Here is a 13,051-nt window from a genome sequence, read left to right as displayed (position 1 = left end):
CTACGATTTCATTTGTGGAGGAAGATTCATAAACTTTCCTTAGATTGACTTACTCACTTTCCTCTTATTATTTTAATGTTTTTGTTCTTCCCTTGAATCTCACTGTTCAGTTCAGTTCAGTCGCTCAGTTGTGTCTGACTCTTTGCGACCCCATGAATCGCAGCACACCAGGCCTCCCTGTCCAACACCAACTCCCAGAGTACACTCAAACTCACGTCCATCAAGTCGGTGATGCCATCCAGCCATCTCATCCTCCGTCGTCTCCTCCTCCTACCCCCAATCCCTCCCAGCATCAGAGTCTTTTCCAATGAGTCAACTCGTCACATCAGGTGGCCAAAGTACTGGAGTTTCAGCTTTAGCATCAGTCCTTCCAATGAACACCCAGGACTGATCTCCTTTAGAATGGATTGGTTGGATCTCCTTGCAGTCCAAGGGACTCTCAAGAGTCTTCTCCAACACCACAGTTCAAAAGCATCAATTCTTTGGCGCTCAGCTTTCTTCACAGTCCAACTCTCACATCCATACATGACCACTGGAAAAAGCATAGCCCTGATTAGATGGACCTTTGTTGGCAAAGTAATGTCTCTGCTTTTTAATATGGAATCGAGGTTGGTCATAACTTTCCTTCCAAGGAGACTGTAGGCTGCTCCAAATATGTAGCAGCAAATATTTTCAAGCCACCCAGCCACTTCCATATTTCTGTCTCAATCACATCATCTTTCTTTAGGAACTTCCTTCACATCAGCATTCTTCAGCACACTTACTCCTTCTGCAGGCTTCCTTTATTTCAGTGGTCCTTCCAAACTTATGTGTATAATAATTTGAAATTTTCTGATTTATTACTGTATGACTCCTCTTTTTCTCAATATTTTGTAATAACCTATAGAGGAAAGGAGTCTGAAAAAGAATATATACAACTGAATCACTTTGGTGTACACTTGAAACTAACACAATGTATAAATTAACTACAATAAAAAAATTAAATAAAATTTAAAAGTAAAAAATAAAGACCATGCTCTTAATCACACACACACACACACACACACACACATAGATGTATATGTAATTTTATAATATATATAGCAGAAATGGAACATACATAATGATATAACAGCTACAGTGCCCACATAGACCTTTGCCCTACCTGGCACTAGCTGCTTGTTCATTGTGCTTCCACGGTCAGCAGAATGTAAAGCATTCAGTTTATTTTCTTAACTGAACAGAATAGTAACCAGAAGAGTACTCTGAGTTCTAAAAACTCTTGGGTCAACAAGATTCTGCCTTTCCAAGTTTCGCTTCAAATATCATTGTGATCCATAATTTCTCTTTTAATAGTAAGCAAAGAAGAATCAAGTTTATAGGTTTAAAATGTTTTATTTCACTAACATAGGAGTCACTAAAAAGATATATTCTTAAGTAGAAAAAGAAAAGTACAGAATTAGCATGGTTTCACTAGGAATGAAGGATCAGGAAAGAGAATGGTTAATATAATATTCAGTTGTAGTTCTTCATTTAAAAACATCTCTACATCAACTTGTTTTCATCCTTAGCGCTTTCTGAGCAATGGGTAAAACTTTCGTCACTACTTCACCATGAATTTCTCATCAACCCATTGCCATTTTCCCAGCTGAAAAGTAAAAATATCCTTTTAACCTTCTGTGAAGAAGGCTGATCGCCAAAGAATTGATGCTTTTGAGCTGTGGTGTTGGAGAAGACTCTTGAGAGTCCCTTGGACTGCAAGGAGATCCAACCAGTCCATTCTAAAGGAGATCAGCCCTGGGTGTTCTTTGGAAGGAACAATGCTAAAGCTGAAACTCCAGTACTTTGGCCACCTGATGTGACGAGTTGACTCATTGGAAAAGACTCTGATGCTGGGAGGGATTAGGGGCAGGAGGAGAAGGGGACGACAGAGGATGAGGTAGCTAGATGGCATCACCAACTCGATGGACGTGAGTCTGAATGAACTCCGGGAGTTGGTGATGGACAGGGAGGCCTGGCGTGCTGCAATTCATGAGGTTGCAAAAGTTGGACATGACTGAGCGACTGAACTGAACTGAACTGAACTGAACCTTTAAACTTTTGATTTTGGAACTACTTCAAAATAACTTTAAAAGTTACAAAAATAGTACAGAGATTTACACATACACCCTTCATCCTATTTTCCCTAACTTTAATATCTCACACAATCCCACTGCAATTATCAAAAGCAGGAAATTTACATTGACACAATACTATTAACTAATCTACAGACCTTATTCAAATGTTGCTAGTTGTCCCACTAACATCTGTTTTCTGACCAGGATCCAGCACAGGCTCTCACATAGCACTTTACTGTCACATCTCCCATAATCAGGGGGTATTGCTTAGTTTGTTGTTTATGAACTTGAAACTTTTGAAGAGTGGTTGTCAGTTTTTTTTTAGAACATCCCTCAACTTGGGTTGGATAAGGAAATGGCAACCCACTCCAGTATTCTTGCCTAGAGAATCCTGTGGACAGAGGAGTCTTGTGGGCTGTTGTCCATAGGGTCGCACAGAGTCGGACACAACTGAAGCGACTTAGCAGCAGCAGCAACAACTTGGGTTTGTCATATACCTCATTGGGATTAAATTCAGGTTATGCATTTTTGTTTGTCAATACCACGTGTTGTATCCTTTTCTGTGTATCACTTCAGAAGGCACGTGATATCCATTTGTCCCTTTACTGGTGATGTTAATTAACTCTGGTCATTTATTAAAAGTAGTGTCTGCCAGATTTCTCCACCCTAAAGTTACTATTTCCCCATTGTGGTTGATAAGTACCTAGAGGGTGATACTTTGAGACTATGTAAAAGACCACGCTTTTCATCATACTTGTACTTTACCCACCAATTTCATCATCCGTTATTCTTTTTTTAAATTACAGCTTTATTAAGGTATAATTTACCTAGCATAAAATTCACTCATTTTAAGTGTACAATTCAATAGTTTTGATGCATTTTTCCAGTTGTACAACAATCACCAAAATCTAGTTTTAGAACACTTCCATCATCCCCCCAAATTCCTTTGTGTCTGTCTATAATCAATCTTCTCTCCACCTTGTGCTTCAAATAACCATTGATCTGTTTTCTTTGTTTATATAATATACTAATCATTTTCTCATTATTTATTTGCTTGAATCCTTGTCTGCACAAGGGCAGTTGAGGAAGGATAAATCTTAAGTCTAACACATTGGTATTTGACATAAGACCACTCACTGATCAGCCTTAAAATCAAGAGAAATGATGAGTCATTTATTGACACCAAATCAAAAATAGCCTTTGGAAAGTTTGTGTGTTAGTAGGAGTTAAATGATCCAGATGCCTTAGATCTTCTATTAATTCATAAAATTCTTCCCAATTAAATTCCTCTCTGAATAAGTCAAAGGTACAACTTTTGATATCTTACAAGTGTTCAGGAATTTTGATCCTATCACATCCACATGACTTAGAAAAATGTTAAGGTCCAGAGGTTTTGTTGGTGTTATAGGTCTTCCTTCCTTGGTTTATTGTTTAAAAGTGTTTTCATCAGAGCCAATTTAATTAACTCAGTGCAATATAATTTCAGGGTTGTTATGTCTTTCACATACCCTCCAAGTGAGTATGAAAAAGCTTCATCCATTTTGAGATGCCAGCTGGCAGTGTATAGACCAGGTATAGCTCACAGTTATGTTTTTTGTGTTGCTCTTTAAGTCACTCAGTCGTGTCCAACTCTTTGTGGCCCTATAGACTATAGCCTGCTAAGCTCCTCTGTCCATGAGATTTCCTGGAAAAGAATACTAGAGTGAGTTGCCGTTTCCTTCTCCAGAGGATCTTCTCGACCCTGGGATCAAACCCGCCTCTCCTGTTTGGCAGGGAATTCTTTACCACTGAACCACAAGAGAAGCCCATGTGCTCTGTGTTAAGTAATGTTTTAAAAACCTGGACATTTCCATTTATAAAATTTACATATCTGGCTTTTCTTGAGAAATCCTTAAATCTTGTGATACAAGGCTCATATTTCCATAGCTAGAGCTAAGCAGTGGCAGTCCACTTGAGGAACAGAGCCCTGTGAGAGCAAGGCGCTTCAGTCTGGCACATCCCACCAATTTCTTACTCAAACTTGCCAAGATTGCTTCTCTCATTTAAGCTCCTTACCCAGCCCCATTGGGCATTTAAGTTTGCTCTCCTAAGTTGAAATTTGAACAAGATTGTTGGATTTTTTTTTTAGTTGAGCCAGAACTAACAGAATAAAGCTCACTAATCTTGAGTGTACAGATTGATTTTTTTCACATAACCACAGATTTTTATATAGGAAATTTTAACTTTTTTTCTTCCTTCACCTATACCTACACCTTATACAGACACTATTTCTATCCCCCCACTCTTTCAGTGTGCTTATGTTGACTGTTGTTCAGTTGCTAAGCCGTGTCTGACTCCTTGCGACTCCACGGACTGTAGCACGCCAGACTTCCCTGTCCTCCACTATCTCCCAGTTTGCTCAAGTTGTCTGTTAAGTCAGTGATGCTACCCAACAATCTCATCCTCTGCCACTCTCTTCTTTTGCCTTCAATCTTTGCCAACATCAGGGTCTTTTCCCACACTGGCTAGATTAATATTTATTTCAACATTATTATGACTGTATACATGATATTTACAGGAAACTCTCAAGGAATCCTATGAATATCCTTTTCTTTCTTTCAACTTTTCATTTTCCCTGAAATTAATACTTTTTGTTGTCATTGTTCTTATAGTTTTGTTTGCTTACTATTGTGTACCTATCACTGTTTTATCTCAAATGCTTAAACACTTGTCTAAATATTCTTTTGATATCTTCAAAAGAATCAGGTATTCTTTTAACTTCATATTTTCACAAAAACTATTCTGGGGTCTTGTGACACTTTGTTCTTGGACTTCCAACCTCTAAAAGTGTGAGAATAAAATTCTGTTATCTAAACTACCCAGTTTGTGGTATCTTGTTATGGCAGACCTAGTAAATGAACACATCATGTTTTAAAACTGCATGATAATATACCTTGAAGTGGGTCTAATTCCATTTATTATCTGGGCACTCAGTGGTTCTTACAGTCTGGAAACTCATGTCCTCTCCTTGAATTTTCTAGGATTATTTTATTATTGATTTCCTTCCCTATATTTTTCCCTGTCTCTCTTTGTGGGACTCCTCTCATACAGCTGTTGATCTTATGGTCCTATAACTTTCTTTCTTTTTATTTTTTTAAACTCGTTTTCTACTTCTATGTCTTTTTGCTCTACTATCTATATTGAGATTTGCTCAACTTAATTATGCAAAGGTTTTTTTGAATTTTTTATTCTGCTAGTCCTTGGGTCCCCTTTTTTATTCCCTTAATGTTCTTTTAAAAAATAATACAATGCTCTTGTTTCATGGGGTCAATATCACCTCTTATCCCTCTATGGATATTTATAATAGTTTTCTGACCCCTTCACAGGCTTGGTTTCTTCCACATTGCTTTTTGTTTGTTTGTTTTGGTCTCTACCTTTCAAGTTGGTTTTCCTTAGATGTCCGACAATCGTTGGTAGTCTATTCACATTTAGGAGTGAGATGTTAAAAAGGCTTCTTAGGAGTTCTGACCCCATGGGTGAGCCTTGTAGACTGTCAGCTTCAGCTTCAAGTTCTCTGGCTGGGCCATACGACTTGATATCTTTCTCTCAAGGTGGTCAGATGCCCCAGAGAAATTATCATGGTGCTCTGAAATTAGAACAGAGGTAAAATACTTGGGGCTTTACTGGGCTATAAATGTTTCATAAATGTTTCTGTTTATGGTATTGAATCTCATACCCAAATGTACCAAGTCTTCCATAAAAAGAAATCCTATTTTATCTTATCCAGCCCCTGCCTGGCTGGGAGAGGAACAGTTATCTGGCTGAACAGGCTTGAACAGAGGATCTAAGGATCTAACCACATCTTAAACTCACAAACCAATCCTCCTGTTTTTAATCCCACCTTTATCCACATTTATGGAGGTACCAGGTATTCCCAGTCTTTTGGGAGGTCTTTGATGTAATCAGGTACTTTCTAGCTCTTTCCAAGGCAAGTTAAGGGGTCATCTTTCTTGGGTCTATTAAACTGGAAACCTCTTGTTTTTATGGCTTCTAAATCCCAAATCTCATTGTTCCTGTTGTCCCTCCTAATCTCATTATTATTGTAGGTTTCTGCCTTAAAAAGCCATTCCTTTGCTGTCATTTTACTGGGTTTCAAGAAAAAGCCAAAGTAAATGCATATATTCAATTGCTTACCCAAATTAGAAGTCAGTTTTACATTTTCACAAGAGAATTAAAAGCTGGCTCAGGAGTGTTTGAAGACAAACAGGTCTGCTTTTAATTTTGCTACTGGCCATCCCCATACTCTGTCTATTTGGTTGACAAACATGTCCATGGAACAGAAATTACAGCTCTGACTCATGCTTTTATCTGAGCAACCACAAGTTTATTCACATTTTTGGTTCATTTGTCAACTGAAAAGGAAACTAATTCTACTAGCTTTAACTCTAACCAAAGGAATCTGAAAAAACTTCGTATCTTCCTGGCTTTGGTTGGGAGTAATGATCCTCCTCCAATCCCTGATTTTCTTCCAAAATAACACAGCCTCTGAATTTTGAGTGCTCAGTATGTGCTAGGCACTTTTACATGCATTATCCCATTTAATCCTCCCTGCAGTCTTACAATGCCCACATTACTGTTCCCATTTTGCACAGTGGAAAATTGAGGCTCTGAAAAGTTAAAGGGATTGTTCAGCTTCACACACCTATTAAGTGGTAAAGCCAGGGTTTAAATATGAGTCAGCCTGTGTCCTGACCCTCTTTCACCCTACTATACTATCTTGATGATGATTTATTTCTGGACTTCTTGAATGCTCATTTGCATGTCCCTGGGTCATTTAATGATGTTCTCTTCTCCATTTCTGATGCAATTCCTATACTAAATGCTTTATGTGAGTGAATGACATCCAGTTGCTTCAGCCTTTCCACCCTTCTTATCCACCTTACACATCACTTCCTTGGGAAAGATTCCATGACTGTCCAAGGATCAATTTGGTGTCTTTTGTGTGCTCTTGTAACATATACAGAATCCTGTTTGCCTTATTAACCCAGTGAGTACCCTTTCTAGAAATTATTTATTTACTTATCTCTCAACTACACTAAACTATAGAACAGTGGCAGTAGTCACCTTATCCATGTGACATGACTATAGCCTAATGCAATGCCTGGCACATAGCAGGTGCTCATTACATACTTTGTTGAATGAATGAATAAATGAACAAAATTAAGCTTACATCTCAGTCTGAATGAAAATTTTTTCTCATTTAAAATAATGTTCTAATGATATTTTGACACTTGTCAAACAGAATTTTATAAAACTCAAGTCTTTTAACACTTTACATGTACTATTAAGAATACAAATAATATATTTTTAATTTATTTTTTTTTTTTATTTTTAAAATATAAATTTATTTATTTTAATTGGAAGAGAATACAGATAATATTTTAACTCTCACATATAAAATGGCAGTGTGGATGTTAATCCATCAAGCAAGTGCTGACAAGTTTTCAAAATACCTATTGAATTTTATTGTAGAATTTTAATCTATATGTTAACTAAAATGTCATCTTATTCTCAAATAAAAATCTGTCATGCTTTGAAGCCTTCTGTTTTAATTGTGGGGAAATCCCATAATTTAATGACAAAAAAAATTACAGGAAATAATCAGAAAAGAATTTTTGATCTCCAGTTGTTACTATGAATGGATCTGTTGCTATTTTTCTTGCCTCAAGAAAAGATAAGATTACCTCTTATCACCATTCCTGAGGAAATAGAAATTCATACAACTGTTATCAGAATTTATGCAAAATGTTTCTCAGAAGACGTGATTTTCCAGCTCAGACATTCTCTGATTCGAAATCAGCCAAATAAAAAGAGGAGATAGATGGGATAAAATACAAATGGGGAGAAGTAAAAAATTCCTTGAAAGAAAGTAACCTTTTACACAGTTTTAAAAATTGCAAAGAAGTCAACTGCTTTGTTGTGACACCTCATACAAGTCTTTACGGTGACTTGAGAAGCCACCTGTTCATTCTATACAGAACCAAGGACGTAGATATCGAGGAGGCCACAGTTATCCTCTGATATACCCTTGAGGGAAGAGTGTCATTGACCAAATACTAATTTCCCAGATACAGTCATAGCATTGCCACAGAATAATGAGAATAAATGTTCTATTATACATTGAAATAATTACTGGTAAAATAAAGCAACAACTATGGCATTTTTCAATAACTTACCCCAGTATCCAAGAGCTCATAATCTAGGGAAGAGAGTGCCCTGAACTATGGCCTTCCTAAATGTGGCAGAATATCTAAAACCCTAGTAACACAATGTTGAAATACAAGTTCCACTGGGATGAACAAATACAACAAATAAGATATTCCACAGCCAGAACACCACATGCAGAATTTACTAAGGAAATTCTGAGAACCATTTCAGTAACTCTTGGATCTCACAGGATTTTTGAATTTTTTTTTTTTTTTGAGACTATTTTGCCAGAGAGTTCCTATTTCTGCCTGTGGGCACAGGGGACATAAATGAAGGAGAACTGCCACTTCCTTCCTGGACTTCCAAGACACATTTCAGAGCTTGAAATGACAATTTTATTATTTTTTAAAATATAAATTTATTTATTCTAATTGCAGGTTAATTACTTTACAATATTATGTTGGTTTTGCCATACATCAAAATGAATCCGCCACAGGAATACACGTGTTCCGCATTCTGAACCCCCCTCCCGCCTCTCTCTCCGTACCATCCCTCTGGGTCATCTCAGTGCACCAGCCCCAAGTATCCAGTATCATGCATCGAACCTGGACTGGCGATTTGTTTCATACATGATATTATACATGTTTCAATGCCATTCTCCCAAATCATCCCACCCTCGCCCTCTCCCACAGAGTCCAAAAGACTGTTCTATACATCTGTGTCTCTTTTGCTGTCTCGCATACAGGGTTATCGTTCAGTTCAGTTCAGTTCAGTTGCTCAGTTGTGTCTGACTCTTTGCGACCCCATGAATCGCAGCACACCAGGCCTCCCTGTCCATCACCAACTCCCGGAGTTCACTCAAACTCACATCCATTGAGTCAGTGATGCCATCCAGCCATCTCATCCTCTGTCGTCCCCTTCTCCTCCTGCCCCCAATCCCTCCCAGCATCAGAGTCTTTTCCAATGAGTCAATTCTTCGCATGAGGTGGCCAAAGTACTGGAGTTTCAGCTTTAGCATCATTCCTTCCAAAGAAATCCCAGGGCTGATCTCCTTCAGAATGGATTGGTTGGATCTCCTTGCAGTCCAGGGGACTCTCAAGAGTCTTCTCCAACACCACGGTTCAAAAGCATCAATTGTTCGGTGCTCAGCTTTCTTCACAGTCCAACTCTTACATCCATACATGACCACTGGAAAAACCATAGCCTTGACTAGACGGACCTTAGTCGGCAAAGTAATGTCTCTGCTTTTGAATATGCTATCTAGGTTGGTCATAACTTTTCTTCCAAGGAGTGTCTTTTAATTTCATGGCTGAAGTCACCATCTGCAGTGATTTTAGGGCCAAAAAAAAAAATAAAGTCTGACACTGTTTTCACTGTTTCCCCATCTATTTCCCATGAAGTGATGGGACCAGATGCCATGATCTTCGTTTTCTGAATGTTGAGCTTTAAGCCAACTTTTTCACTCTCTTCTTTCACTTTCATCAAGAGGCTTTTTAGTTCTTCTTCACTTTCTGCCATAAGGGTGATGTCATCTGCATATCTGAGGTTATTGATATTTCTCCCAGCAATCTTGATTCCAGCTTGTGTTTCTTCCAGTCCACCGTTTCTCATGATGTACTCTGCATATAAGTTAAATAAGAGTTGTTCCATGTCCAGTTCTAACTGTTGCTTCCTGACCTGCATACAGATTTCTCAAGAGGCAGGTTAGGTGGTCTGGTATTCCCATATCTCTCAGAATTTTCCACAGTTTAATGTGATCCACACAGTCAAAGGCTTTGGCATAGTCAATAAAGGAGAAATAGATGTTTTTATGGAACTCTCTTGCTTTTTCCATGATCCAGCAGATGTTGGCAATTTGATCTCTGGTTCCTCCGCCTTTTCGAAAACCAGCTTGAACATCAGGAAGTTCACGGTTCATGTATTGCTAAAGCCTGGCTTGGAGAATTTTGAGCATTACTTTACTAGCATGTGAGATGAGTGCGATTGTGCGGTAGTTTGAACATTCTTTGGCATTGCCTTTCTATGGGATTTGAATGAAAACTGACCTTTTCCAGTCCTGTGGCCACTGCTGAGTTTTCCAAATTTGCTGGCATATTGAGTGCAGCATTTTCACAGCATCATCTTTCAGGATTTGAAATAGCTCCACTGGAATTCCGTCATCTCCACTAGCTTTGTTCGTCATGATGCTGTCTAAGGCCCACTTGACTTCACATTCCAGGATGTCTGGCTCTAGATGAGTGATCACACCATCGTGATTATCCGGGTCGTGAAGATCTTTTTTGTATAGTTCTTCTGTATATTCTTGCCACCTCTTCTTAATATCTTCTGCTTCTGTTAGGTCCAGACCATTTCTGTCCTTTATCGAGCCCATCTTTGCATGAAATGTTCCCTTGGTATCTCTAATTTTCTTGAAGAGATCTCTAGTCTTTCCCCTTCTGTTGTTTTCCTCTATTTCTTTACATTGATCGCTGAGGAAGGCTTTCTTATCTCTTCTTGCTATTCTTTGGAACTCTGCATTGCTTATGTCCTTCCTTTTCTCCTTTACCTTTCGCCTCTCTTCTTTTCACAGCTATTTGTAAGTCCTCCCCAGACAGCCATTGTGCTTTTTTTGCATTTCTTTTCCATGGGGATGATCTTGAAAATTCCATATATATGCGTTAGTATACTGTATTGGTGTTTTTCTTTCTGACTTATTTCACTCTGTATAATAGGCTCCTGTTTCATCGACCTCATTAGAACTGATTCAAATGTATTGTTTTTAATGGCTGAGTAATACTCCATTGTGTATATGTACCACAGCTTTCTTATCCATTCATCTGCTGATGGACATCTAGGTTGCTTCCATGTCCTAGCTATTATAAACAGTGCTGCGATGAACATTGGGGTACACGTGTCTCTTTCAGTTCTGGTTTCCTCAGTGTGTATGCCCAGCAGTGGGATTGCTGGGTCATATGGCAGTTCTATTTGCAGTTTTTTAAGGAATCTCCACACTGTTCTCCATAGTGGCTGTACTAGTTTGCATTCCCACCAACAGTGTAAGAGGGTTCCGTTTTCTCCACACCCTCTCCAGCATTTATTGCTTATAGACTTTTGGATCGCAGCCATTCTGACTGGTGTGAAATGGCACCTCATTGTGGTCTTGATTTGGATTTCTCTGATAATGAGTGATGTTGAGCATCTTTTCATGTGTTTGTTAGCCATCTGTATGTCTTCTTTGGAGAAATATCTATTTAGTTCTTTGGCCCATTTTTTGATTGGGTGGTTTATTTTTCTGGAATTGAGCTGCAGGAGTTGCTTGTATATTTTTGAGATTAGTTGTTTGTCAGTTGCTTCATTTGCTATTATTTTCTCCCATTCGGAAGGCTGTCTTTTCACCTTGCTTATAGTTTCCTTTGTTGTGCAGAAGCTTTTAAGTTTAATTAGGTCCCACTTGTTTATTTTTGCTTTTATTTCCAATATTCTGGGAGGTGGGTCATAGAGGATCCTGCTGTGGTTTATGTCGGAGAGTGTTTTGCCTATGTTCTCCTCTAGGAGTTTTATAGTTTCTGGTCTTACGTTTAGATTGTTAATCCATTTTGATTTTAGTTTTGTGTATGGTGTTAGAAAGTGTTCTAGTTTCATTTTTTTACAAGGGGTTGACCAGTTTTCCCAGCACCACTTGTTAAAGAGAGTTGTCTTTAATCCATTGTATATTCTTGTCTCCTTTGTCAAAGATAAGGTGTCCATAGGTGTGTGGATTTATTTCTGGGCTTTCTATTTCATTCCATTGATCTATATTTCTGTCTTTGTGCCAGTACCATACTGTCTTGATGACTGTGGCTTTGTAGTAGAGCCTAAAGTCAGGCAGGTTGATTCCTCTAGTTCCATTCTTCTTTCTCAAGATTGCTTTGGCTATTTGAGGTTTTTTGTATTTCCATACAAACTGTGAAATTATTTGTTCTAGCTCTGTGAAAAATACCATTGGTAGCTTGATAGGGATTTCTCCATCTATTAGTGTCCTCTTTGATTTCTTTCACCAGTGTTTTATAGTTTTCTATATATAGGTCTTTAGTTTCTTTAGGTAGATTATTCCTAAGTATTTTATTCTTTTTGTTGCAATGGTGAATGGAGTTGTTTCCTTAATTTCTCTTTCTATTTTCTCATTATTAGTGTATAGCAATGCAAGGGGTTTCTGTGTGTTGATTTTATATCCTGCAACTTTACTATATTTGTTGATTAGCTCTAGTAATTTTCTGGTGGAGTCTTCAGTGTTTTCTATGTAGAGGATCATGCCATCTGCAAACAGTGAGAGTTTTAATTCTTCTTTTCCAATTTGGATTCCTTTTATTTCTTTTTCTGCTCTGATTACTATGGCAAAAACTTCCAAAACTATGTTGAATAGTAGTGGTGAAAGTGGGCACCCTTGTCTTGTTCCTGACTTTAGGGGAAATGCTTTCAATTTTTCACCATTGAGGATAATGTTTGCTGTGGGTTTGTCATATATAGCTTTTATTATGTTGAGGTATGTTCCTTCTATTCCTGCTTTCTGGAGAGTTTTTATCATAAATGGATGTTGAATTTTGTGAAAGGCTTTCTCTGCATCTATTGAGATAATCATATGGCTTTTATTTTTCAATTTGTTAATGTGGTGAATTACATTGATTGATTTGCAGATATTGAAGAATCCTTGCATCCCTGGGATAAAGCCCACTTGGTCATGGTTTATGATCTTTTTAATGTGTTGTTGGATTCTGATTGCTAGAATTTTGTGAAGGATTTTTGCATCTATG

Source organism: Oryx dammah, unplaced genomic scaffold, assembly GCF_014754425.2.
Source record: "Oryx dammah isolate SB20612 unplaced genomic scaffold, SCBI_Odam_1.1 HiC_scaffold_1, whole genome shotgun sequence".
Classification (NCBI taxonomy): Eukaryota; Metazoa; Chordata; class Mammalia; order Artiodactyla; family Bovidae; genus Oryx; species Oryx dammah.
This window is presented reverse-complemented; position numbering follows the sequence as displayed.